Consider the following 26,078-nt stretch of genomic DNA (forward strand, 5'->3'; position numbering starts at 1 on the left):
TTTGTACACTGAAAACATGAATAGTTTAGCTAGGTTTGATATTGACATATATTTTCCTTGTACATTGTAATTTCAAAAATATTTTTGAAATTAAAAAAACTGTTTCCCGAAATTTAAGTACTCAAATCGTTCATATTAGCGAATTTTATGTGCCAAAAATGTAGATTAACACTCACTTAAACTATCTAGAGTAGTTTTGAAGACCGTTCTGATATTGTTCTACATGAAAATTATGAAACAATCAAAATTTGTGTGGAAATCACCATCAACAAGTGTCGATGTATGTCTGCCTAAGATTGTAGTATAAAAAAAATATTATATATTTTTAATTAATTTTTTTATCGGTATTTTGTACACTGAAAACATGAATAGTTGAGTTAGGTTTGATATTTACATATATTTTTCTTGTACATTGTAATTTCAAAAATATTTTTGAAATTAAAAAAACTGTTTCCCGAAATTTAAGTACTTAAGTCGTTCATATTAGCGAATTTTATGTGCCAAAAATGTAGATTAACACTCACTTAAACTATCTAGAGTAGTTTTGAAGCCCGTTCTGATAAAATTCTACCTGAAAATTGTGAAACATTCAAAATTTGTGTGGATATGACCACCAACAAGTGTCGATGTATGTCTGCCTGAGATTGTAGTATAAAATAAAATATTATATATTTTTAATTAATTTTTTTATCGGTATTTTGTACACTGAAAACATGAATAGTTGAGCTAGGTTTGATATTGACATATATTTTCCTCGTACATTGTAATTTCAAAAATATTTTTGAAATTAAAAAAAATGTTTCCCGAAATTTATGTACTTAAATCGTTCATATTAGCGAATTTTATGTGCCAAAAATGTAGATTAACACTCACTTAAACTATCTAGAGTAGTTTTGAAGACCGTTCTGTTAAAATTCTACCTGAAAATTTTGAAACATTCAAAATATTTGTGGATATGATCACCAACAAGTGTCGATGTATGTCTGCCTGAGATTGTAGTATAAAATAAAATATTATATATTTTTAATTAATTTTTTTATCGGTTGTTTTGTACACTGAAAACATGAATAGTTGAGCTAGGTTTGATATTGACATATATTTTCCTTGTACATTGTAATTTCAAAAATATATTTGAAATTAAAAAAACTGTTTCCCGAAATTTAAGTACTTAAATCGTTCATATTAGCGAATTTTATGTGCCAAAAATGTAGATTAACACTCACTTAAACTATCTAGTGTAGTTTTGAAGACCGTTCTGATAAAATTCTACCTGAAAATTGTGAAAAATTCAAAATTTGTGTGGATATGACCACCAACAAGTGTCGATGTATGTCTGCCTGAGATTGTAGTATAAAATAAAATATTATATATTTTTAATTAATTTTTTTATCGGTATTTTGTACACTGAAAACATGAATAGTTGAGCTAGGTTTGATATTGACATATATTTTCCTTGTACATTGTAATATCAAAAATATTTTTGAAATTAAAAAAACTGTTTCCCGAAATTTAAGTACTTAAATCGTTCATATTAGCGAATTTTATGTGCCAAAAATGTAGATTAACACTCACTTAAACTATCTAGTGTAGTTTTGAAGCCCGTTCTGATAAAATTCTACCTGAAAATTGTGAAACATTCAAAATTTGTGTGGATATGACCACCAACAAGTGTCGATGTATGTCTGCCTGAGATTGTAGTATAAAATAAAATATTATATATTTTTAATTAATTTTTTTATCGGTATTTTTATACACTGAAAACATGAATAGTTGAGCTAGGTTTGATATTGACATATATTTTCCTTGTACATTGTAATTTCAAAAATATATTTGAAATTAAAAAAACTGTTTCCCGAAATTTAAGTACTTAAATCGTTCATATTAGCGAATTTTATATGCCAAAAATGTAGATTAACACTCACTTAAACTATCTAGTGTAGTTTTGAAGACCGTTCTGATATTGTTCTACATGAAAATTATGAAACAATCAAAATTTGTGTGGAAATCACCATCAACAAGTGTCGATGTATGTCTGCCTGAGATTGTAGTATAAAATAAAATATTATATATTTTTCCCGAAATTTAAGTACTCAAATCGTTCATATTAGCGAATTTTATGTGCCAAAAATGTAGATTAACACTCACTTAAACTATCTAGTGTAGTTTTGAAGACCGTTCTGATATTGTTCTACATGAAAATTATGAAACAATCAAAATTTGTGTGGAAATCACCATCAACAAGTGTCGATGTATGTCTGCCTAAGATTGTAGTATAAAAAAAATATTATATATTTTTAATTAATTTTTTTATCGGTATTTTGTACACTGAAAACATGAATAGTTGAGTTAGGTTTGATATTTACATATATTTTTCTTGTACATTGTAATTTCAAAAATATTTTTGAAAATAAAAAAACTGTTTCCCGAAATTTAAGTACTTAAGTCGTTCATATTAGCGAATTTTATGTGCCAAAAATGTAGATTAACACTCACTTAAACTATCTAGAGTAGTTTTGAAGCCCGTTCTGATAAAATTCTACCTGAAAATTGTGAAACATTCAAAATTTGTGTGGATATGACCACCAACAAGTGTCGATGTATGTCTGCCTGAGATTGTAGTATAAAATAAAATATTATATATTTTTAATTAATTTTTTTATCGGTATTTTGTACACTGAAAACATGAATAGTTGAGCTAGGTTTGATATTGACATATATTTTCCTCGTACATTGTAATTTCAAAAATATTTTTGAAATTAAAAAAACTGTTTCCCGAAATTTAAGTACTTAAATCGTACATATTATCGAATTTTATGTGCCAAAAATGTAGATTAACACTCACTTAAACTATCTAGAGTAGTTTAGAAGCCCGTTCTGATAAAATTCTACCTGAAAATTGTGAAACATTCAAAATTTGTGTGGATATGACCACCAACAAGTGTCGATGTATGTCTGCCTGAGATTGTAGTATAAAATAAAATATTATATATTTTTAATTAATTTTTTTATCGGTATTTTGTACACTGAAAACATGAATAGTTGAGTTAGGTTTGATGTTTACATATATTTTTCTTGTACATTGCAATTTCAAAAATATTTTTGAAATTAAAAAAACTGTTTCCCGAAATTTAAGTACTTAAGTCGTTCATATTAGCGAAATTTATGTGCCAAAAATGTTGATTAACACTCACTTAAACTATCTAGAGTAGTTTTGAAGCCCGTTCTGATAAAATTCTACCTCAAAATTGTGAAAAATTCAAAATTTGTGTGGATATGACCACCAACAAGTGTCGATGTATGTCTGCCTGAGATTGTAGTATAAAATAAAATATTATATATTTTTAATTAATTTTTTTATCGGTATTTTGTACACTGAAAACATGAATAGTTGAGCTAGGTTTGATATTGAGATATATTTTCCTTGTACATTGTAATTTCAAAAATATTTTTGAAATTAAAAAAACTGTTTCCCGAAATTTAAGTACTTAAGTCGTTCATATTAGCGAAATTTATGTGCCAAAAATGTTGATTAACACTCACTTAAACTATCTAGAGTAGTTTTGAAGCCCGTTCTGATAAAATTCTACCTGAAAATTGTGAAACATTCAAAATTTGTGTGGATATGACCACCAACAAGTGTCGATGTATAACTGCCTGAGATTGTAGTATAAAATAAAATATTATATATTTTTAATTCATTTTTTTATCGGTATTTTGTACACTGAAAACATGAATAGTAGAGCTAGGTTTGATATTGACATATATTTTCCTCGTACATTGTAATTTCAAAAATATTTTTGAAATTAAAAAAACTGTTTCCCGAAATTTAAGTACTTAAATCGTTCATATTATCGAATTTTATGTGCCAAAAATGTAGATTAACACTCACTTAAACTATCTAGAGTAGTTTAGAAGCCCGTTATGATAAAATTCTACCTGAAAATTGTGAAACATTCAAAATTTGTGTGGATATGACCACCAACAAGTGTCGATGTATGTCTGCCTGAGATTGTAGTATAAAATAAAATATTATATATTTTTAATTAATTTTTTTATCGGTATTTTGTACACTGAAAACATGAATAGTTGAGTTAGGTTTGATGTTTACATATATTTTACTTGTACATTGCAATTTCAAAAATATTTTTGAAATTAAAAAAACTGTTTCCCGAAATTTAAGTACTTAAGTCGTTCATATTAGCGAAATTTATGTGCCAAAAATGTTGATTAACACTCACTTAAACTATCTAGAGTAGTTTTGAAGCCCGTTCTGATAAAATTCTACCTGAAAATTGTGAAACATTCAAAATTTGTGTGGATATGACCACCAACAAGTGTCGATGTATAACTGCCTGAGATTGTAGTATAAAATAAAATATTATATATTTTTAATTCTTTTTTTTTATCGGTATTTTGTACACTGAAAACATGAATAGTTTAGCTAGGTTTGATATTGACATATATTTTCCTTGTACATTGTAATTTCAAAAATATTTTTGAAATTAAAAAAACTGTTTCCCGAAATTTAAGTACTCAAATCGTTCATATTAGCGAATTTTATGTGCCAAAAATGTAGATTAACACTCACTTAAACTATCTAGAGTAGTTTTAAAGCCCGTTCTGATAAAATTCTACCTGAAAATTGTGAAACATTCAAAATTTGTGTGGATATGACCACCAACAAGTGTCGATGTATGTCTGCCTGAGATTGTAGTATAAAATAAAATATTATATATTTTTAATTAATTTTTTTATCGGTATTTTGTACACTGAAAACATGAATAGTTGAGCTAGGTTTGATATTGACATATATTTTCCTTGTACATTGTAATATCAAAAATATTTTTGAAATTAAAAAAACTGTTTCCCGAAATTTAAGTACTTAAATCGTTCATATTAGCGAATTTTATGTGCCAAAAATGTAGATTAACACTCACTTAAACTATCTAGTGTAGTTTTGAAGCCCGTTCTGATAAAATTCTACCTGAAAATTGTGAAACATTCAAAATTTGTGTGGATATGACCACCAACAAGTGTCGATATATGTCTGCCTGAGATTGTAGTATAAAATAAAATATTATATATTTTTAATTAATTTTTTTATCGGTATTTTTATACACTGAAAACATGAATAGTTGAGCTAGGTTTGATATTGACATATATTTTCCTTGCACATTGTAATTTCAAAAATATATTTGAAATTAAAAAAACTGTTTCCCGAAATTTAAGTACTTAAATCGTTCATATTAGCGAATTTTATATGCCAAAAATGTAGATTAACACTCACTTAAACTATCTAGTGTAGTTTTGAAGACCGTTCTGATATTGTTCTACATGAAAATTATGAAACAATCAAAATTTGTGTGGAAATCACCATCAACAAGTGTCGATGTATGTCTGCCTAAGATTGTAGTATAAAAAAAATATTATATATTTTTAATTAATTTTTTTATCGGTATTTTGTACACTGAAAACATGAATAGTTGAGTTAGGTTTGATATTTACATATATTTTTCTTGTACATTGTTATTTCAAAAATATTTTTGAAATTAAAAAAACTGTTTCCCGAAATTTAAGTACTTAAGTCGTTCATATTAGCGAATTTTATGTGCCAAAAATGTAGATTAACACTCACTTAAACTATCTAGAGTAGTTTTGAAGCCCGTTCTGATAAAATTCTACCTGAAAATTGTGAAACATTCAAAATTTGTGTGGATATGACCACCAACAAGTGTCGATGTATGTCTGCCTGAGATTGTAGTATAAAATAAAATATTATATATTTTTAATTAATTTTTTTATCGGTATTTTGTACACTGAAAACATGAATAGTTGAGCTAGGTTTGATATTGACATATATTTTCCTCGTACATTGTAATTTCAAAAATATTTTTGAAATTAAAAAAAATGTTTCCCGAAATTTAAGTACTTAAATCGTTCATATTAGCGAATTTTATGTGCCAAAAATGTAGATTAACACTCACTTAAACTATCTAGAGTAGTTTTGAAGACCGTTCTGTTAAAATTCTACCTGAAAATTTTGAAACATTCAAAATTTGTGTGGATATGATCACCAACAAGTGTCGATGTATGTCTGCCTGAGATTGTAGTATAAAATAAAATATTATATATTTTTAATTAATTTTTTTATCGGTATTTTTATACACTGAAAACATGAATAGTTGAGCTAGGTTTGATATTGACATATATTTTCCTTGCACATTGTAATTTCAAAAATATATTTGAAATTAAAAAAACTGTTTCCCGAAATTTAAGTACTTAAATCGTTCATATTAGCGAATTTTATATGCCAAAAATGTAGATTAACACTCACTTAAACTATCTAGTGTAGTTTTGAAGACCGTTCTGATATTGTTCTACATGAAAATTATGAAACAATCAAAATTTGTGTGGAAATCACCATCAACAAGTGTCGATGTATGTCTGCCTGAGATTGTAGTATAAAATAAAATATTATATATTTTTCCCGAAATTTAAGTACTCAAATCGTTCATATTAGCGAATTTTATGTGCCAAAAATGTAGATTAACACTCACTTAAACTATCTAGTGTAGTTTTGAAGACCGTTCTGATATTGTTCTACATGAAAATTATGAAACAATCAAAATTTGTGTGGAAATCACCATCAACAAGTGTCGATGTATGTCTGCCTAAGATTGTAGTATAAAAAAAATATTATATATTTTTAATTAATTTTTTTATCGGTATTTTGTACACTGAAAACATGAATAGTTGAGTTAGGTTTGATATTTACATATATTTTTCTTGTACATTGTAATTTCAAAAATATTTTTGAAAATAAAAAAACTGTTTCCCGAAATTTAAGTACTTAAGTCGTTCATATTAGCGAATTTTATGTGCCAAAAATGTAGATTAACACTCACTTAAACTATCTAGAGTAGTTTTGAAGCCCGTTCTGATAAAATTCTACCTGAAAATTGTGAAACATTCAAAATTTGTGTGGATATGACCACCAACAAGTGTCGATGTATGTCTGCCTGAGATTGTAGTATAAAATAAAATATTATATATTTTTAATTAATTTTTTTATCGGTATTTTGTACACTGAAAACATGAATAGTTGAGCTAGGTTTGATATTGACATATATTTTCCTCGTACATTGTAATTTCAAAAATATTTTTGAAATTAAAAAAACTGTTTCCCGAAATTTAAGTACTTAAATCGTACATATTATCGAATTTTATGTGCCAAAAATGTAGATTAACACTCACTTAAACTATCTAGAGTAGTTTAGAAGCCCGTTCTGATAAAATTCTACCTGAAAATTGTGAAACATTCAAAATTTGTGTGGATATGACCACCAACAAGTGTCGATGTATGTCTGCCTGAGATTGTAGTATAAAATAAAATATTATATATTTTTAATTAATTTTTTTATCGGTATTTTGTACACTGAAAACATGAATAGTTGAGTTAGGTTTGATGTTTACATATATTTTTCTTGTACATTGCAATTTCAAAAATATTTTTGAAATTAAAAAAACTGTTTCCCGAAATTTAAGTACTTAAGTCGTTCATATTAGCGAAATTTATGTGCCAAAAATGTTGATTAACACTCACTTAAACTATCTAGAGTAGTTTTGAAGCCCGTTCTGATAAAATTCTACCTCAAAATTGTGAAAAATTCAAAATTTGTGTGGATATGACCACCAACAAGTGTCGATGTATGTCTGCCTGAGATTGTAGTATAAAATAAAATATTATATATTTTTAATTAATTTTTTTATCGGTATTTTGTACACTGAAAACATGAATAGTTGAGCTAGGTTTGATATTGAGATATATTTTCCTTGTACATTGTAATTTCAAAAATATTTTTGAAATTAAAAAAACTGTTTCCCGAAATTTAAGTACTTAAGTCGTTCATATTAGCGAAATTTATGTGCCAAAAATGTTGATTAACACTCACTTAAACTATCTAGAGTAGTTTTGAAGCCCGTTCTGATAAAATTCTACCTGAAAATTGTGAAACATTCAAAATTTGTGTGGATATGACCACCAACAAGTGTCGATGTATAACTGCCTGAGATTGTAGTATAAAATAAAATATTATATATTTTTAATTCATTTTTTTATCGGTATTTTGTACACTGAAAACATGAATAGTAGAGCTAGGTTTGATATTGACATATATTTTCCTCGTACATTGTAATTTCAAAAATATTTTTGAAATTAAAAAAACTGTTTCCCGAAATTTAAGTACTTAAATCGTTCATATTATCGAATTTTATGTGCCAAAAATGTAGATTAACACTCACTTAAACTATCTAGAGTAGTTTAGAAGCCCGTTATGATAAAATTCTACCTGAAAATTGTGAAACATTCAAAATTTGTGTGGATATGACCACCAACAAGTGTCGATGTATGTCTGCCTGAGATTGTAGTATAAAATAAAATATTATATATTTTTAATTAATTTTTTTATCGGTATTTTGTACACTGAAAACATGAATAGTTGAGTTAGGTTTGATGTTTACATATATTTTACTTGTACATTGCAATTTCAAAAATATTTTTGAAATTAAAAAAACTGTTTCCCGAAATTTAAGTACTTAAGTCGTTCATATTAGCGAAATTTATGTGCCAAAAATGTTGATTAACACTCACTTAAACTATCTAGAGTAGTTTTGAAGCCCGTTCTGATAAAATTCTACCTGAAAATTGTGAAACATTCAAAATTTGTGTGGATATGACCACCAACAAGTGTCGATGTATAACTGCCTGAGATTGTAGTATAAAATAAAATATTATATATTTTTAATTCTTTTTTTTTATCGGTATTTTGTACACTGAAAACATGAATAGTTTAGCTAGGTTTGATATTGACATATATTTTCCTTGTACATTGTAATTTCAAAAATATTTTTGAAATTAAAAAAACTGTTTCCCGAAATTTAAGTACTCAAATCGTTCATATTAGCGAATTTTATGTGCCAAAAATGTAGATTAACACTCACTTAAACTATCTAGAGTAGTTTTAAAGCCCGTTCTGATAAAATTCTACCTGAAAATTGTGAAACATTCAAAATTTGTGTGGATATGACCACCAACAAGTGTCGATGTATGTCTGCCTGAGATTGTAGTATAAAATAAAATATTATATATTTTTAATTAATTTTTTTATCGGTATTTTGTACACTGAAAACATGAATAGTTGAGCTAGGTTTGATATTGACATATATTTTCCTTGTACATTGTAATATCAAAAATATTTTTGAAATTAAAAAAACTGTTTCCCGAAATTTAAGTACTTAAATCGTTCATATTAGCGAATTTTATGTGCCAAAAATGTAGATTAACACTCACTTAAACTATCTAGTGTAGTTTTGAAGCCCGTTCTGATAAAATTCTACCTGAAAATTGTGAAACATTCAAAATTTGTGTGGATATGACCACCAACAAGTGTCGATATATGTCTGCCTGAGATTGTAGTATAAAATAAAATATTATATATTTTTAATTAATTTTTTTATCGGTATTTTTATACACTGAAAACATGAATAGTTGAGCTAGGTTTGATATTGACATATATTTTCCTTGCACATTGTAATTTCAAAAATATATTTGAAATTAAAAAAACTGTTTCCCGAAATTTAAGTACTTAAATCGTTCATATTAGCGAATTTTATATGCCAAAAATGTAGATTAACACTCACTTAAACTATCTAGTGTAGTTTTGAAGACCGTTCTGATATTGTTCTACATGAAAATTATGAAACAATCAAAATTTGTGTGGAAATCACCATCAACAAGTGTCGATGTATGTCTGCCTAAGATTGTAGTATAAAAAAAATATTATATATTTTTAATTAATTTTTTTATCGGTATTTTGTACACTGAAAACATGAATAGTTGAGTTAGGTTTGATATTTACATATATTTTTCTTGTACATTGTTATTTCAAAAATATTTTTGAAATTAAAAAAACTGTTTCCCGAAATTTAAGTACTTAAGTCGTTCATATTAGCGAATTTTATGTGCCAAAAATGTAGATTAACACTCACTTAAACTATCTAGAGTAGTTTTGAAGCCCGTTCTGATAAAATTCTACCTGAAAATTGTGAAACATTCAAAATTTGTGTGGATATGACCACCAACAAGTGTCGATGTATGTCTGCCTGAGATTGTAGTATAAAATAAAATATTATATATTTTTAATTAATTTTTTTATCGGTATTTTGTACACTGAAAACATGAATAGTTGAGCTAGGTTTGATATTGACATATATTTTCCTCGTACATTGTAATTTCAAAAATATTTTTGAAATTAAAAAAAATGTTTCCCGAAATTTAAGTACTTAAATCGTTCATATTAGCGAATTTTATGTGCCAAAAATGTAGATTAACACTCACTTAAACTATCTAGAGTAGTTTTGAAGACCGTTCTGTTAAAATTCTACCTGAAAATTTTGAAACATTCAAAATTTGTGTGGATATGATCACCAACAAGTGTCGATGTATGTCTGCCTGAGATTGTAGTATAAAATAAAATATTATATATTTTTAATTAATTTTTTTATCGGTATTTTTATACACTGAAAACATGAATAGTTGAGCTAGGTTTGATATTGACATATATTTTCCTTGCACATTGTAATTTCAAAAATATATTTGAAATTAAAAAAACTGTTTCCCGAAATTTAAGTACTTAAATCGTTCATATTAGCGAATTTTATATGCCAAAAATGTAGATTAACACTCACTTAAACTATCTAGTGTAGTTTTGAAGACCGTTCTGATATTGTTCTACATGAAAATTATGAAACAATCAAAATTTGTGTGGAAATCACCATCAACAAGTGTCGATGTATGTCTGCCTGAGATTGTAGTATAAAATAAAATATTATATATTTTTAATTAATTTTTTTATCGGTATTTTGTACACTGAAAACATGAATAGTTGAGCTAGGTTTGATATTGACATATATTTTCCTTGTACATTGTAATTTCAAAAATATTTTTGAAATTAAAAAAACTGTTTCCCGAAATTTAAGTACTTAAATCGTTCATATTAGCGAATTTTATGTGCCAAAAATGTAGATTAACACTCACTTAAACTATCTAGAGTAGTTTTAAAGCCCGTTCTGATAAAATTCTACCTGAAAATTGTGAAACATTCAAAATTTGTGTGGATATGACCACCAACAAGTGTCGATGTATGTCTGCCTGAGATTGTAGTATAAAATAAAATATTATATATTTTTAATTAATTTTTTTATCGGTATTTTGTACACTGAAAACATGAATAGTTTAGCTAGGTTTGATATTGACATATATTTTCCTTGTACATTGTAATTTCAAAAATATTTTTGAAATTAAAAAAACTGTTTCCCGACATTTAAGTACTTAAATCGTTCATATTAGCGAATTTTATGTGCCAAAAATGTAGATTAACACTCACTTAAACTATCTAGAGTAGTTTTGAAGACCGTTCTGATATTGTTCTACATGAAAATTATGAAACAATCAAAATTTGTGTGGAAATCACCATCAACAAGTGTCGATGTATGTCTGCCTAAGATTGTAGTATAAAAAAAATATTATATATTTTTAATTAATTTTTTTATCGGTATTTTGTACACTGAAAACATGAATAGTTGAGCTAGGTTTGATATTGACATATATTTTCCTCGTACATTGTAATTTCAAAAATATTTTTGAAATTAAAAAAAATGTTTCCCGAAATTTAAGTACTTAAATCGTTCATATTAGCGAATTTTATGTGCCAAAAATGTAGATTAACACTCACTTAAACTATCTAGAGTAGTTTTGAAGACCGTTCTGTTAAAATTCTACCTGAAAATTTTGAAACATTCAAAATTTGTGTGGATATGATCACCAACAAGTGTCGATGTATGTCTGCCTGAGATTGTAGTATAAAATAAAATATTATATATTTTTAATTAATTTTTTTATCGGTTGTTTTGTACACTGAAAACATGAATAGTTGAGCTAGGTTTGATATTGACATATATTTTCCTTGTACATTGTAATTTCAAAAATATATTTGAAATTAAAAAAACTGTTTCCCGAAATTTAAGTACTTAAATCGTTCATATTAGCGAATTTTATGTGCCAAAAATGTAGATCAACACTCACTTAAACTATCTAGTGTAGTTTTGAAGCCCGTTCTGATAAAATTCTACCTGAAAATTGTGAAACATTCAAAATTTGTGTGGATATGACCACCAACAAGTGTCGATGTATGTCTGCCTGAGATTGTAGTATAAAATAAAATATTATATATTTTTAATTAATTTTTTTATCGGTATTTTTATACACTGAAAACATGAATAGTTGAGCTAGGTTTGATATTGACATATATTTTCCTTGTACATTGTAATTTCAAAAATATATTTGAAATTAAAAAAACTGTTTCCCGAAATTTAAGTACTTAAATCGTTCATATTAGCGAATTTTATATGCCAAAAATGTAGATTAACACTCACTTAAACTATCTAGTGTAGTTTTGAAGACCGTTCTGATATTGTTCTACATGAAAATTATGAAACAATCAAAATTTGTGTGGAAATCACCATCAACAAGTGTCGATGTATGTCTGCCTGAGATTGTAGTATAAAATAAAATATTATATATTTTTAATTAATTTTTTTATCGGTATTTTGTACACTGAAAACATGAATAGTTGAGCTAGGTTTGATATTGACATATATTTTCCTTGTACATTGTAATTTCAAAAATATTTTTGAAATTAAAAAAACTGTTTCCCGAAATTTAAGTACTTAAATCGTTCATATTAGCGAATTTTATGTGCCAAAAATGTAGATTAACACTCACTTAAACTATCTAGAGTAGTTTTAAAGCCCGTTCTGATAAAATTCTACCTGAAAATTGTGAAACATTCAAAATTTGTGTGGATATGACCACCAACAAGTGTCGATGTATGTCTGCCTGAGATTGTAGTATAAAATAAAATATTATATATTTTTAATTAATTTTTTTATCGGTATTTTGTACACTGAAAACATGAATAGTTTAGCTAGGTTTGATATTGACATATATTTTCCTTGTACATTGTAATTTCAAAAATATTTTTGAAATTAAAAAAACTGTTTCCCGACATTTAAGTACTTAAATCGTTCATATTAGCGAATTTTATGTGCCAAAAATGTAGATTAACACTCACTTTAACTATCTAGAGTAGTTTTGAAGACCGTTCTGATATTGTTCTACATGAAAATTATGAAACAATCAAAATTTGTGTGGAAATCACCATCAACAAGTGTCGATGTATGTCTGCCTAAGATTGTAGTATAAAAAAAATATTATATATTTTTAATTAATTTTTTTATCGGTATTTTGTACACTGAAAACATGAATAGTTGAGTTAGGTTTGATATTTACATATATTTTTCTTGTACATTGTAATTTCAAAAATATTTTTGAAATTAAAAAAAATGTTTCCCGAAATTTAAGTACTTAAATCGTTCATATTAGCGAATTTTATGTGCCAAAAATGTAGATTAACACTCACTTAAACTATCTAGAGTAGTTTTAAAGCCCGTTCTGATAAAATTCTACCTGAAAATTGTGAAACATTCAAAATTTGTGTGGATATGACCACCAACAAGTGTCGATGTATGTCTGCCTGAGATTGTAGTATAAAATAAAATATTATACATTTTTAATTAATTTTTTTATCGGTATTTTGTACACTGAAAACATAAATAGTTGAGCTAGGTTTGATATTGACATATATTTTCCTTGTACATTGTAATTTCAAAAATATTTTTGAAATTAAAAAAACTGTTTCCCGAAATTTAAGTACTTAAATCGTTCATATTAGCAAATTTTATGTGCCAAAAATGTAGATTAACACTCACTTAAACTATCTAGAGTAGTTTTGAAGACCGTTCTGTTAAAATTCTACCTGAAAATTTTGAAACATTCAAAACTTGTGTGGATATGACCACCAACAAGTGTCGATGTATGTCTGCCTGAGATTGTAGTATAAAATAAAATATTATATATTTTTAATTAATTTTTTTATCGGTATTTTGTACACTGAAAACATGAATAGTTGAGTTAGGTTTGATATTTACATATATTTTTCTTGTACATTGTAATTTCAAAAATATTTTTGAAATTAAAAAAACTGTTTCCCGAAATTTAAGTACTTAAGTCGTTCATATTAGCGAATTTTATGTGCCAAAAATGTAGATTAACACTCACTTAAACTATCTAGAGTAGTTTTGAAGCCCGTTCTGATAAAATTCTACCTGAAAATTGTGAAACATTCAAAATTTGTGTGGATATGACCACCAACAAGTGTCGATGTATGTCTGCCTGAGATTGTAGTATAAAATAAAATATTATATATTTTTAATTAATTTTTTTATCGGTATTTTGTACACTGAAAACATGAATAGTTGAGCTAGGTTTGATATTGACATATATTTTCCTCGTACATTGTAATTTCAAAAATATTTTTGAAATTAAAAAAAATGTTTCCCGAAATTTAAGTACTTAAATCGTTCATATTAGCGAATTTTATGTGCCAAAAATGTAGATTAACACTCACTTAATCTATCTAGAGTAGTTTTGAAGACCGTTCTGATAAAATTCTACCTGAAAATTGTGAAACATTCAAAATTTGTGTGGATATGACCACCAACAAGTGTCGATGTATGTCTGCCTGAGATTGTAGTATAAAATAAAATATTATATATTTTTAATTAATTTTTTTATCGGTATTTTGTACACTGAAAACATGAATAGTTTAGCTAGGTTTGATATTGACATATATTTTCCTTGTACATTGCAATTTCAAAAATATTTTTGAAATTAAAAAAACTGTTTCCCGAAATTTAAGTACTTAAATCGTTCATATTAGCGAATTTTATGTGCCAAAAATGTAGATTAACACTCACTTAAACTATCTAGAGTAGTTTTGAAGACCGTTCTGATAAAATTCTACCTGAAAATTTTGAAACATTCAAAATATGTGTGGATATGATCATCAACAAGTGTCGAAGTATGTCTGCCTGAGATTGTAGTATAAAATAAAATATTATATATTTTTAATTAATTTTTTTATCGGTATTTTGTACACTGAAAACATGAATAGTTGAGCTAGGTTTGATATTGACATATATTTTCCTTGTACATTGTAATTTCAAAAATATTTTTGAAATTAAAAAAACTGTTTCCCGAAATTTAAGTACTTAAGTCGTTCATATTAGCGAATTTTATGTGCCAAAAATGTAGATTAACACTCACTTAAACTATCTAGAGTAGTTTTGAAGCCCGTTCTGATAAAATTCTACCTGAAAATTGTGAAACATTCAAAATTTGTGTGGATATGACCACCAACAAGTGTCGATGTATGTCTGCCTGAGATTGTAGTATAAAATAAAATATTATATATTTTTAATTAATTTTTTTATCGGTATTTTGTACACTGAAAACATGAATAGTTGAGCTAGGTTTGATATTGACATATATTTTCCTCGTACATTGTAATTTCAAAAATATTTTTGAAATTAAAAAAAATGTTTCCCGAAATTTAAGTACTTAAATCGTTCATATTAGCGAATTTTATGTGCCAAAAATGTAGATTAACACTCACTTAAACTATCTAGAGTAGTTTTGAAGACCGTTCTGTTAAAATTCTACCTGAAAATTTTGAAACATTCAAAATTTGTGTGGATATGATCACCAACAAGTGTCGATGTATGTCTGCCTGAGATTGTAGTATAAAATAAAATATTATATATTTTTAATTAATTTTTTTATCGGTATTTTGTACACTGAAAACATGAATAGTTGAGCTAGGTTTGATATTGACATATATTTTCCTTGTACATTGTAATTTCAAAAATATTTTTGAAATTAAAAAAAATGTTTCCCGAAATTTAAGTACTTAAATTGTTCATATTAGCGAATTTTATGTGCCAAAAATGTAGATTAACACTCACTTAAACTATCTAGAGTAGTTTTAAAGCCCGTTCTGATAAATTTCTACCTGAAAATTGTGAAACATTCAAAATTTGTGTGGATATGACCACCAACAAGTGTCGATGTATGTCTGCCTGAGATTGTAGTATAAAATAAAATATTATATATTTTTAATTAATTTTTTTATCGGTATTTTGTACACTGAAAACATGAATAGTTGAGTTAGGTTTGATATTGACATATATTTTCCTTGTACATTGTAATTTCAAAAATATTTTTGAAATTAAAAAAAATGTTTCCCGAAATTTAAGTACTTAAATCGTTCATATTAGCGAATTTTATGTGCCAAAAATGTAGATTAACACTCACTTAAACTATCTAGAGTAGTTTTAAAGCCCGTTCTGATAAAATTCTACCTGAAAATTGTGAAACATTCAAAATTTGTGTGGATATGACCACCAACAAGTGTCGATGTATGTCTGCCTGAGATTGTAGTATAAAATAAAATATTATATATTTTTAATTAATTTTTTTATCGGTATTTTGTACACTGAAAACATGAATAGTTGAGTTAGGTTTGATATTTACATATATTTTTCTTGTACATTGTAATTTCAAAAATATTTTTGAAATTAAAAAAACTGTTTCCCGAAATTTAAGTACTTAAGTCGTTCATATTAGCGAATTTTATGTGCCAAAAATGTAGATTAACACTCACTTAAACTATCTAGAGTAGTTTTGAAGCCCGTTCTGATAAAATTCTACCTGAAAATTGTGAAACATTCAAAATTTGTGTGGATATGATCACCAACAAGTGTCGATGTATGTCTGCCTGAGATTGTAGTATAAAATAAAATATTATATATTTTTAATTAATTTTTTTATCGGTATTTTGTACACTGAAAACATGAATAGTTGAGCTAGGTTTGATATTGACATATATTTTCCTTGTACATTGTAATTTCAAAAATATTTTTGAAATTAAAAAAAATGTTTCCCGAAATTTAAGTACTTAAATCGTTCATATTAGCGAATTTTATGTGCCAAAAATGTAGATTAACACTCACTTAAACTATCTAGAGTAGTTTTAAAGCCCGTTCTGATAAAATTCTACCTGAAAATTGTGAAACATTCAAAATTTGTGTGGATATGACCACCAACAAGTGTCGATGTATGTCTGCCTGAGATTGTAGTATAAAATAAAATATTATATATTTTTAATTAATTTTTTTATCGGTATTTTGTACACTGAAAACATGAATAGTTGAGTTAGGTTTGATATTGACATATATTTTCCTTGTACATTGTAATTTCAAAAATATTTTTGAAATTAAAAAAAATGTTTCCCGAAATTTAAGTACTTAAATCGTTCATATTAGCGAATTTTATGTGCCAAAAATGTAGATTAACACTCACTTAAACTATCTAGAGTAGTTTTAAAGCCCGTTCTGATAAAATTCTACCTGAAAATTGTGAAACATTCAAAATTTGTGTGGATATGACCACCAACAAGTGTCGATGTATGTCTGCCTGAGATTGTAGTATAAAATAAAATATTATATATTTTTAATTAATTTTTTTATCGGTATTTTGTACACTGAAAACATGAATAGTTGAGCTAGGTTTGATATTGACATATATTTTCCTCGTACATTGTAATTTCAAAAATATTTTTGAAATTAAAAAAAATGTTTCCCGAAATTTAAGTACTTAAATCGTTCATATTAGCGAATTTTATGTGCCAAAAATGTAGATTAACACTCACTTAAACTATCTAGAGTAGTTTTGAAGACCGTTCTGTTAAAATTCTACCTGAAAATTTTGAAACATTCAAAATTTGTGTGGATATGATCACCAACAAGTGTCGATGTGTGTCTGCCTGAGATTGTAGTATAAAATAAAATATTATATATTTTTAATTAATTTTTTTATCGGTATTTTGTACACTGAAAACATGAATAGTTGAGCTAGGTTTGATATTGACATATATTTTCCTCGTACATTGTAATTTCAAAAATATTTTTGAAATTTAAAAAACTGTTTCCCGAAATTTAAGTACTTAAATCGTTCATATTAGCGAATTTTATGTGCCAAAAATGTAGATTAACACTCACTTAATCTATCTAGAGTAGTTTTGAAGACCGTTCTGTTAAAATTCTACCTGAAAATTTTGAAACATTCAAAATTTGTGTGGATATGATCACCAACAAGTGTCGATGTATGTCTGCCTGAGATTGTAGTATAAAATAAAATATTATATATTTTTAATTAATTTTTTTATCGGTATTTTGTACACTGAAAACATGAATAGTTGAGCTAGGTTTGATATTGACATATATTTTCCTTGTACATTGTAATTTCAAAAATATTTTTGAAATTAAAAAAACTATTTCCCGAAATTTAAGTACTTAAATCGTTCATATTAGCGAATTTTATGTGCCAAAAATGTAGATTAACACTCACTTAAACTATCTAGAGTAGTTTTGAAGACCGTTCTGTTAAAATTCTACCTGAAAGTTTTGAAACATTCAAAACTTGTGTGGATATGACCACCAACAAGTGTCGATGTATGTCTGCCTGAGATTGTAGTATAAAATAAAATATTATATATTTTTAATTAATTTTTTTATCGGTATTTTGTACACTGAAAACATGAATAGTTGAGTTAGGTTTGATATTTACATATATTTTTCTTGTACATTGTAATTTCAAAAATATTTTTAAAATTAAAAAAACTGTTTCCCGAAATTTAAGTACTTAAGTCGTTCATATTAGCGAATTTTATGTGCCAAAAATGTAGATTAACACTCACTTAAACTATCTAGAGTAGTTTTGAAGCCCGTTCTGATAAAATTCTACCTGAAAATTGTGAAACATTCAAAATTTGTGTGGATATGACCACCAACAAGTGTCGATGTGTGTCTGCCTGAGATTGTAGTATAAAATAAAATATTATATATTTTTAATTAATTTTTTTATCGGTATTTTGTACACTGAAAACATGAATAGTTGAGCTAGGTTTGATATTGACATATATTTTCCTCGTACATTGTAATTTCAAAAATATTTTTGAAATTTAAAAAACTGTTTCCCGAAATTTAAGTACTTAAATCGTTCATATTAGCGAATTTTATGTGCCAAAAATGTAGATTAACACTCACTTAATCTATCTAGAGTAGTTTTGAAGACCGTTCTGTTAAAATTCTACCTGAAAATTTTGAAACATTCAAAATTTGTGTGGATATGATCACCAACAAGTGTCGATGTATGTCTGCCTGAGATTGTAGTATAAAATAAAATATTATATATTTTTAATTAATTTTTTTATCGGTATTTTGTACACTGAAAACATGAATAGTTGAGCTAGGTTTGATATTGACATATATTTTCCTTGTACATTGTAATTTCAAAAATATTTTTGAAATTAAAAAAAATGTTTCCCGAAATTTAAGTACTTAAATCGTTCATATTAGCGAATTTTATGTGCCAAAAATGTAGATTAACACTCACTTAAACTATCTAGAGTAGTTTTAAAGCCCGTTCTGATAAAATTCTACCTGAAAATTGTGAAACATTCAAAATTTGTGTGGATATGATCACCAACAAGTGTCGATGTATGTCTGCCTGAGATTGTAGTATAAAATAAAATATTATATATTTTTAATTAATTTTTTTATCGGTATTTTGTACACTGAAAACATGAATAGTTGAGCTAGGTTTGATATTGACATATATTTTCCTTGTACATTGTAATTTCAAAAATATTTTTGAAATTAAAAAAAATGTTTCCCGAAATTTAAGTACTTAAATCGTTCATATTAGCGAATTTTATGTGCCAAAAATGTAGATTAACACTCACTTAAACTATCTAGAGTAGTTTTAAAGCCCGTTCTGATAAAATTCTACCTGAAAATTGTGAAACATTCAAAATTTGTGTGGATATGACCACCAACAAGTGTCGATGTATAACTGCCTGAGATTGTAGTATAAAATAAAATATTATATATTTTTAATTCATTTTTTTATCGGTATTTCGTACACTGAAAACATGAAAAGTTGAGCTAGGTTTGATATTGACATATATTTTCCTTGTACATTGTAATTTCGAAAATATTTTTGAAATTAAAAAAAAGTTTCCCGAAATTTAAGTACTTAAATCGTTCATATTAGCGAATTTTATGTGCCAAAAATGTAGATTAACACTCACTTAAACTATCTAGAGGAGTTTTGAAGCTCGTTCTGATAAAATTCTACCTGAAAATTGTGAAACATTCAAAATTTGTGTGGATATGAACACCAACAAGTGTCGATGTATGTCTGCCTAAAATTGTAGTATAAAATAAAATATTATATATTTTTAATTAATTTTTTTATCGGTATTTTGTACACTGTAAACATGAATAGTTTAGCTAGGTTTGATATTGACATATATTTTCCTTGTACATTGCAATTTCAAAAATATTTTTGAAATTAAAAAAACTGTTTCCCGAAATTTAAGTACTTAAATCGTTCATATTAGCGAATTTTATGTGCCAAAAATGTAGATTAACACTCACTTAAACTATCTAGAGTAGTTTTGAAGACCGTTCTGATAAAATTCTACCTGAAAATTTTGAAACATTCAAAATATGTGTGGATATGATCATCAACAAGTGTCGAAGTATGTCTGTCTGAGATTGTAGTATAAAATAAAATATTATATATTTTTAATTAATTTTTTTATCGGTATTTTGTACACTGAAAACATGAATAGTTGAGCTAGGTTTGATATTGACATATATTTTCCTTGTACATTGTAATTTCAAAAATATTTTTGAAATTAAAAAAACTGTTTCCCGAAATTTAAGTACTTAAGTCGTTCATATTAGCGAATTTTATGTGCCAAAAATGTAGATTAACACTCACTTAAACTATCTAGAGTAGTTTTGAAGCCCGTTCTGATAAAATTCTACCTGAAAATTGTGAAACATTCAAAATTTGTGTGGATATGACCACCAACAAGTGTCGATGTATGTCTGCCTGAGATTGTAGTATAAAATAAAATATTATATATTTTTAATTAATTTTTTTATCGGTATTTTGTACACTGAAAACATGAATAGTTGAGCTAGGTTTGATATTGACATATATTTTCCTCGTACATTGAAATTTCAAAAATATTTTTGAAATTAAAAAAAATGTTTCCCGAAATTTAAGTACTTAAATCGTTCATATTAGCGAATTTTATGTGCCAAAAATGTAGATTAACACTCACTTAAACTATCTAGAGTAGTTTTGAAGACCGTTCTGTTAAAATTCTACCTGAAAATTTTGAAACATTCAAAATTTGTGTGGATATGATCACCAACAAGTGTCGATGTATGTCTGCCTGAGATTGTAGTATAAAATAAAATATTATATATTTTTAATTAATTTTTTTATCGGTATTTTGTACACTGAAAACATGAATAGTTGAGCTAGGTTTGATATTGACATATATTTTCCTTGTACATTGTAATTTCAAAAATATTTTTGAAATTAAAAAAAATGTTTCCCGAAATTTAAGTACTTAAATCGTTCATATTAGCGAATTTTATGTGCCAAAAATGTAGATTAACACTCACTTAAACTATCTAGAGTAGTTTTAAAGCCCGTTCTGATAAAATTCTACCTGAAAATTGTGAAACATTCAAAATTTGTGTGGATATGACCACCAACAAGTGTCGATGTATGTCTGCCTGAGATTGTCGTATAAAATAAAATATTATATATTTTTCATTAATTTTTTTATCGGTATTTTGTACACTGAAAACATGAATAGTTGAGTTAGGTTTGATATTGACATATATTTTCCTTGTACATTGTAATTTCAAAAATATTTTTGAAATTAAAAAAACTGTTTCCCGAAATTTAAGTACTTAAATCGTTCATATTAGCGAATTTTATGTGCCAAAAATGTAGATTAACACTCACTTAAACTATCTAGAGTAGTTTTGAAGACCGTTCTGTTAAAATTCTACCTGAAAATTTTGAAACATTCAAAACTTGTGTGGATATGACCACCAACAAGTGTCGATGTATGTCTGCCTGAGATTGTAGTATAAAATAAAATATTATATATTTTTAATTAATTTTTTTATCGGTATTTTGTACACTGAGAACATGAATAGTTGAGTTAGGTTTGATATTTACATATATTTTTCTTGTACATTGTAATTTCAAAAATATTTTTAAAATTAAAAAAACTGTTTCCCGAAATTTAAGTACTTAAGTCGTTCATATTAGCGAATTTTATGTGCCAAAAATGTAGATTAACACTCACTTAAACTATCTAGAGTAGTTTTGAAGCCCGTTCTGATAAAATTCTACCTGAAAATTGTGAAACATTCAAAATTTGTGTGGATATGACCACCAACAAGTGTCGATGTATGTCTGCCTGAGATTGTAGTATAAAATAAAATATTATATATTTTTAATTAATTTTTTTATCGGTATTTTGTACACTGAAAACATGAATAGTTGAGCTAGGTTTGATATTGACATATATTTTCCTCGTACATTGTAATTTCAAAAATATTTTTGAAATTGAAAAAAATGTTTCCCGAAATTTAAGTACTTAAATCGTTCATATTAGCGAATTTTATGTGCCAAAAATGTAGATTAACACTCACTTAATCTATCTAGAGTAGTTTTGAAGACCGTTCTGTTAAAATTCTACCTGAAAATTTTGAAACATTCAAAATTTGTGTGGATATGATCACCAACAAGTGTCGATGTATGTCTGCCTGAGATTGTAGTATAAAATAAAATATTATATATTTTTAATTAATTTTTTTATCGGTATTTTGTACACTGAAAACATGAATAGTTGAGCTAGGTTTGATATTGACATATATTTTCCTTGTACATTGTAATTTCAAAAATATTTTTGAAATTAAAAAAAATGTTTCCCGAAATTTAAGTACTTAAATCGTTCATATTAGCGAATTTTATGTGCCAAAAATGTAGATTAACACTCACTTAAACTATCTAGAGTAGTTTTAAAGCCCGTTCTGATAAAATTCTACCTGAAAATTGTGAAACATTCAAAATTTGTGTGGATATGACCACCAACAAGTGTCGATGTATGTCTGCCTGAGATTGTAGTATAAAATAAAATATTATATATTTTTAATTAATTTTTTTATCGGTATTTTGTACACTGAAAACATGAATAGTTGAGTTAGGTTTGATATTGACATATATTTTCCTTGTACATTGTAATTTCAAAAATATTTTTGAAATTAAAAAAAATGTTTCCCGAAATTTAAGTACTTAAATCGTTCATATCAGCGAATTTTATGTGCCAAAAATGTAGATTAACACTCACTTAAACTATCTAGAGTAGTTTTAAAGCCCGTTCTGATAAAATTCTACCTGAAAATTGTGAAACATTCAAAATTTGTGTGGATATGACCACCAACAAGTGTCGATGTATGTCTGCCTGAGATTGTAGTATAAAATAAAATATTATATATTTTTAATTAATTTTTTTATCGGTATTTTGTACACTGAAATCATGAATAGTTGAGCTAGGTTTGATATTGACATATATTTTCCTCGTACATTGTAATTTCAAAAATATTTTTGAAATTAAAAAAAATGTTTCCCGAAATTTAAGTACTTAAATCGTTCATATTAGCGAATTTTATGTGCCAAAAATGTAGATTAACACTCACTTAAACTATCTAGAGTAGTTTTGAAGACCGTTCTGTTAAAATTCTACCTGAAAATTTTGAAACATTCAAAATTTGTGTGGATATGATCACCAACAAGTGTCGATGTATGTCTGCCTGAGATTGTAGTATAAAATAAAATATTATATATTTTTAATTAATTTTTTTATCGGTATTTTGTACACTGAAAACATGAATAGTTGAGCTAGGTTTGATATTGACATATATTTTCCTTGTACATTGTAATTTCAAAAATATTTTTGAAATTAAAAAAACTATTTCCCGAAATTTAAGTACTTAAATCGTTCATATTAGCGAATTTTATGTGCCAAAAATGTAGATTAACACTCACTTAAACTATCTAGAGTAGTTTTGAAGACCGTTCTGTTAAAATTCTACCTGAAAATTTTGAAACATTCAAAACTTGTGTGGATATGACCACCAACAAGTGTCGATGTATGTCTGCCTGAGATTGTAGTATAAAATAAAATATTATATATTTTTAATTAATTTTTTTATCGGTATTTTGTACACTGAAAACATGAATAGTTGAGTTAGGTTTGATATTTACATATATTTTTCTTGTACATTGTAATTTCAAAAATATTTTTGAAATTAAAAAAACTGTTTCCCGAAATTTAAGTACTTAAGTCGTTCATATTAGCGAATTTTATGTGCCAAAAATGTAGATTAACACTCACTTAAACTATCTAGAGTAGTTTTGAAGCCCGTTCTGATAAAATTCTACCTGAAAATTGTGAAACATTCAAAATTTGTGTGGATATGACCACCAACAAGTGTCGATGTATGTCTGCCTGAGATTGTAGTATAAAATAAAATATTATATATTTTTAATTAATTTTTTTATCGGTATTTTGTACACTGAAAACATGAATAGTTGAGCTAGGTTTGATATTGACATATATTTTCCTCGTACATTGTAATTTCAAAAATATTTTTGAAATTAAAAAAAATGTTTCCCGAAATTTAAGTACTTAAATCGTTCATATTAGCGAATTTTATGTGCCAAAAATGTAGATTAACACTCACTTAATCTATCTAGAGTAGTTTTGAAGACCGTTCTGTTAAAATTCTACCTGAAAATTTTGAAACATTCAAAATTTGTGTGGATATGATCACCAACAAGTGTCGATGTATGTCTGCCTGAGATTGTAGTATAAAATAAAATATTATATATTTTTAATTAATTTTTTTATCGGTATTTTGTACACTGAAAACATGAATAGTTGAGCTAGGTTTGATATTGACATATATTTTCCTTGTACATTGTAATTTCAAAAATATTTTTGAAATTAAAAAAAATGTTTCCCGAAATTTAAGTACTTAAATCGTTCATATTAGCGAATTTTATGTGCCAAAAATGTAGATTAACACTCACTTAAACTATCTAGAGTAGTTTTAAAGCCCGTTCTGATAAAATTCTACCTGAAAATTGTGAAACATTCAAAATTTGTGTGGATATGACCACCAACAAGTGTCGATGTATGTCTGCCTGAGATTGTAGTATAAAATAAAATATTATATATTTTTAATTAATTTTTTTATCGGTATTTTGTACACTGAAAACATGAATAGTTGAGTTAGGTTTGATATTGACATATATTTTCCTTGTACATTGTTATTTCAAAAATATTTTTGAAATTAAAAAAAATGTTTTCCGAAATTTAAGTACTTAAATCGTTCATATTAGCGAATTTTATGTGCCAAAAATGTAGATTAACACTCACTTAAACTATCTAGAGTAGTTTTAAAGCCCGTTCTGATAAAATTCTACCTGAAAATTGTGAAACATTCAAAATTTGTGTGGATATGACCACCAACAAGTGTCGATGTATGTCTGCCTGAGATTGTAGTATAAAATAAAATATTATATATTTTTAATTAATTTTTTTATCGGTATTTTGTACACTGAAAACATGAATAGTTGAGCTAGGTTTGATATTGACATATATTTTCCTCGTACATTGTAATTTCAAAAATATTTTTGAAATTAAAAAAAATGTTTCCCGAAATTTAAGTACTTAAATCGTTCATATTAGCGAATTTTATGTGCCAAAAATGTAGATTAACACTCACTTAAACTATCTAGAGTAGTTTTGAAGACCGTTCTGTTAAAATTCTACCTGAAAATTTTGAAACATTCAAAATTTGTGTGGATATGATCACCAACAAGTGTCGATGTATGTCTGCCTGAGATTGTAGTATAAAATAAAATATTATATATTTTTAATTAATTTTTTTATCGGTATTTTGTACACTGAAAACATGAATAGTTGAGCTAGGTTTGATATTGACATATATTTTCCTTGTACATTGTAATTTCAAAAATATTTTTGAAATTAAAAAAAATGTTTCCCGAAATTTAAGTACTTAAATCGTTCATATTAGCGAATTTTATGTGC

Source organism: Diuraphis noxia, unplaced genomic scaffold (genome assembly GCF_037042655.1).
Source record: "Diuraphis noxia isolate RWA-SAM2 unplaced genomic scaffold, SU_Dnox_SAM2 contig0002, whole genome shotgun sequence".
Classification (NCBI taxonomy): Eukaryota; Metazoa; Arthropoda; class Insecta; order Hemiptera; family Aphididae; genus Diuraphis; species Diuraphis noxia.